This window comes from Mirounga leonina, unplaced genomic scaffold, assembly GCF_011800145.1.
Source record: "Mirounga leonina isolate KUSES-001 unplaced genomic scaffold, KU_Mleo_1.0 Mir_127, whole genome shotgun sequence".
Classification (NCBI taxonomy): Eukaryota; Metazoa; Chordata; class Mammalia; order Carnivora; family Phocidae; genus Mirounga; species Mirounga leonina.
Genome location: NW_023270316.1, coordinates 24,330,013 through 24,334,787, shown reverse-complemented (window position 1 = coordinate 24,334,787; position 4,775 = coordinate 24,330,013). Strand labels below are relative to the sequence as shown.

Here is a 4,775-nt window from a genome sequence, read left to right as displayed (position 1 = left end):
GGTAATGAACATGTCTATTACCCCAAAATACTCCCTCATGACTCTATTTATGCTCTCCCTCCTGCCCATCGAAATGTACTCCTCTCTCCAGGCAACCACGGATCTCCATCATTAGGTATTTATTTGCATTTTCTAAAAATTTACATACGTAGAATCACTGACTATGTATTTCATTTTTTGCCAGACTTCTTTTCCTTGAGATCCATCAATGCATTGGCATGTATCAATAGTTCATTCCTATTTGTAGCTGAGTAGTATTCCATTATATGTATATACCACAATTTGTTCTTCCAATCACCTGTTGATGGACATTGGGACTGTTTTCCATTTAGGGCTATCACAAATTTACTATGAACATTCATCGGAAGTCTGGCTATATGCTTTCTTTTCTCTTAAATACTTAGAAGAAGAATGTTTCGTTCACATGGTAGGTGTATATTTAACTTTATAATAAACCACTAAAATATTTCCCAAAGTGATTGTATCATTTTATATTTTCACTGGTCATGAGGGAGAGTTCCAATTCTTCCTCCTCTTCAGACACTTGCTATGGTCAGTTGTTTTTATTTTAGCTATTCTAGTAGATAGTGATATTTCCTTGTGGTTTTAATTTTAGTTTTCTTATGATTAGTCATATTAACAATCTTTTCAAATGCTTATTTGCCATCTGTATTTCTTCTTTGGTGATGTGTCTATTCAAATATTTTGACCATTTTCTACTTGGTTGTTTATGTCCTTATTGTTGAATTCTGAGAGTTCTTCATATACTAACAATGCAAATCTTTTAGCAGATATATTTTGCCAATGTTTTCTCCCAGTCTGTGGATTGTCTTAATTGATCTTTTAACAGTGACTTTTGTTAAGCAGACATTTTTGATATTAATCCAAGTTCACGAAGTTTATTTTATTTTCTTCTGGAAATACTATAGGTTTTGGTGGTCCATTTAGGTCTACTTTCCATTTTTAATTAATTGTTTTATAAAGGGTGAGGGATGTTTTAAAGTTGTTTTTTTTTTTTTTTTTTGCAAATGGACTTTCCTTTATTCCAGCACCATTTGTTGAAAACAAACTACCTTATCTCCACTGAATTATACCTTTGTCAAAAATCAGTTTTCCATATATATCTGTATCTTTCATCAGATTCTTTGTAACCTAGATTATTCATTTCTTTGTAATAAAACTATACTGCCTTGATCACTGTAGATGTATGTTAAGTTTTGAGGTACCTTGAAATCAGGTAGCTTTCTAGTTCTCTTTTTCTTTTTTTTCAAGTTGGTTTCATTATTTTAAGTTCTTTCCATTTCCATATCAATTTTTGTAATAACCTTATCATGTTCTACAAGAAATATTGCTAGGTTTATGTGTATGTGTGTATGAGTGTGTATATGGTAACAACAGCACAAAAACATAGCATTAAATCTGTCTTAACCAGTTCAGTAGTATTAAATATACTCACATTCTTGCACAGCTGATATCTAAAAGTTGTTCATTTTGCTAAACTGTAATTCTACACCCATTAAATCTCCTTTCCCCGCAAACTTTGACAATCACCTCTCTTCTTCTGTTTTTATGATTTTGACTACTTAAGATACTTTATATCAATGGCATACAGTAGCTGTCCTTATGTGACCAACTTATTTAACTTAGCATAATATCCTCAATGTTCTTCCACAATGTAGCATGTGACAGGATTTCCTTCTTTGTTAAGATTGTCTAATAGTCTGTTGTGTGTATATAGCACATTTTCTTTATCCATTCATCTATTGATGGACACTTGAATTGCTTCTACCATTTGGCTATTGTGAATAATGCTGCAATGAACATGAGTATGCAAATATGCCTTGAGATCCTATCTTAAATTCTTTTGGAAATATACCCAGAAATGGGAATGCCGAATCATATGGTAATTCTATTTTTAATTTTTAAGGAAATCTCTAAGCTTTTTCCATAATGGCTGCACCATTTTACATTCTTACCAACAGCACATAAGGGTTCCAGTTTCTTCACATGCTCACCAAATTTGTTACTTTCTGTTCTTTTGATAGTGACTATCAATGGGTTTGAGGTGAGTTTTTTTTTTTTTTTTTTTAATAAATAATCACACCTGACTGGCCCGTTTTTATTGGAGAAGGGCACATGGAGATGTGGAGTTAACAATGTGAAGAAAGTTGGGACCTGAGGTCAGGGAAGAACAGCCTCCCCTCCCCATACATACCCATTGTCCCATATAAAAAATAACCAACTATCAGAGAGCAGCTGAGACAGCTACTGAGAGCGGGGAAGGGACCAGGGAACCTGAGGGCAGTGGAAGAGACCATGGGTGTGCTGGGCGGGCCCAGAGGCAGCGGTGGTGCAAGGAGCATGAGCACAAGTCTCTGTATCTTCCACACAGGTCTATATAAATATATAGAGAGAAGTTCTTCACTTTCCCCTGTTCTCCCCTCTATTCCATACAGCTCCTCTTTCCACATGAGGGCAAAGAGAAGGGGATGATGAGCAAGTCATCCCTGAATTGCAAACAGACCCACTTTTATCAGCTTCTGGATCTTCTGTGCTATTATAGGATTCTTTAAGTGTTCACTGAGCACCTGGGGGTCCTTCTGCATCTGTTCCAGAATGAGCCACATGGCCGGGACACTCATTATTTGCTGCACCTTAGGGTCCGCTATGGCCCGTCGCTTCACATCTTCGAGGCTACCTGGTGGTTGTACTGGGCCATCATACAGTGTTGGTAACTGTCTGCCACGTCCTTACAATTGGGAGTGCAGATCTAACACCTTCTGGTAGACATCCATGGCTTTCGTGTAGTCCTTCATCGCTTCCAGTGTGTCTGCTTTCCATGTGTAACCCTTGATGAAGGTTGGCTCTAGCTGGATACTCCTCACAGTCCTGAGGACCAGCTGAAACTCCAGGAGTTTGGTGTAGCAGACAGCTCGATTGCTGTACAATTTGACATCTTTTGGATTCCATGTGATGGCTTCTGTATAATGTTTCATGGCCTGGACATAGTCTCCTTTCTGAAAACATTTGTTCCTTTATTCTTCTCCTCCAAGGCCAGGTCGGGGTTTATATAGGCCAGCCACTCTTGCTTCTTAAGAATTTTCTACGCCTGTTGGCATTTCTTGAGCACATCCAGGGTTCAGTGCTCTGCCAAAAACTTGCTATACAAATAGATGGCATCCTTGTACTTTTCTTCTTTGGAGAAGGAGTTGCCAGTTCGAGCATAAACTTTGGGTAATCTGTCATAGTCTTGTCGGTTTGCCCGCCCCACTTCAATGGCATTCTTACTATAGTTGCCTTTCTTGAAATACACAGCTGCTTGATTGGTCATGTAAGGTCGTGTTGGTGGGATCCAGGTCCTGGGCTCTGTCGCAGTGCTTCAAGGCTGTGTCAAAGCCTTTCTTCTTGTAGGTCTCATTCCCCAACTATTTCCCTCTCAGTGCCTGCTTCTTATTCTCTGGTAAATCTTCTTCCATTGGTTCTGGCTTGGTGTCCTTCTAGGGAAGAGGAGGTGGGGGAGGTGTTCCAACTTCCTCCTCCTCATCCATACTGCCCACATCGACTCCCAGCAGGACGCTGAGAGTAGTCACAATTTGGGGATCTTGCACTTTCATGACCAGGTCAGATGTCTTGTTTTGTAGTTGCTCTATCAGCTCCTGGTAGGTAGGATCAGTGAGCAGCATCCTTGTCCTGGGATCAGTCTCCAACTTCTGGTACAGATTGAGCATGTTGAAAGGGTTCATGAATTTCCATTCTGCCAACCTGGCGTCCATATTCTGTAAACTCTCTTTGAGCTGAGGATTATTTGCTTCATATTTTAAACCCTCTTCATAGGTTTGCTTGGCTTCTCCGAATTAGTTTAAGAACACAAGAGCTGCTGCTTTCCACGAATAGCCCTTGCCCCAGTCAGGCTTTAAGTCAACAGTGTTGCAGTCATCCTTATAAGCCTTCTGGTAGTCACCTTTCTTGGCATAGGCTACTGAGCGATTGCTGTGGAGCATGGTTTTGGGGATCTAACCTAATGGCCTCAGGGTAGCACCGTAGCATGTCATCAATGTTGCCTGCACTCAGGGTCTTATTGCCCTTTTCTTTTAGCTCATTTATCTGCTCCATAGCAGCCGGGAACTCCATTGAATCAACACCATTTGCTCCATACTCCCAACCTTCATTGTGGTTTTGATTTTCATTTTTCTTATGATCTGTGATGTTGAACATCTTTTCATAAGCTTGTTGGGTAGCCTGCTAGGATTTTGACTGGGATTTCCTATATAGCTATAGACAGCTTTGGGGTGAAATGGTTTTTTTTTTTTAAGATTTTATTTATTTATTTGACAGAAAGAGAGAGAGCACAAGCAGGGGTAGCATCAGGCAGAGGGAGAGGGAGAATCAGGCTCCCCACAGAGCAGGGAGCCGGATGCGGGGCTCGATCCCAGATCATGACCTGAGCCAAGGGCAGATGCTAAATGACTGAGCCACCCAGGCACCCCGTGAATTGGTATCTTAACAATGTAGAGTCTTCAGAATCATGATAACATTAGATTTATTTAGGCTCTCTAATTTCTCTGGGCAAAGTTTTGTCCTTTTTATTGTACAGGTTTAGCACATCTTTCATCATATTTATCACTAAGTATTTCATATATTTGTTCTTGTTTATTATTTTAAAATTCAGTTTGGGGTTGTGCCTTAGTACTATATAGAAATTTGATTTTTCTATATTGATACTACTAATTTGCTGAATTAATTTAATAGTTGTAGGTTTTGTTGGTTATACTTTG

The 4,775-nt window shown here is 39.3% G+C and overlaps 1 pseudogene; it reads right to left on the bottom strand.

Moving 5' to 3' along the window:
- Window positions 1-2,336: 2,336 nt before the first annotated feature.
- On the bottom strand, window positions 2,337-4,179 carry LOC118009134 (annotated as a pseudogene).
- Between the last annotated feature and the right edge of the window lie 596 nt (window positions 4,180-4,775).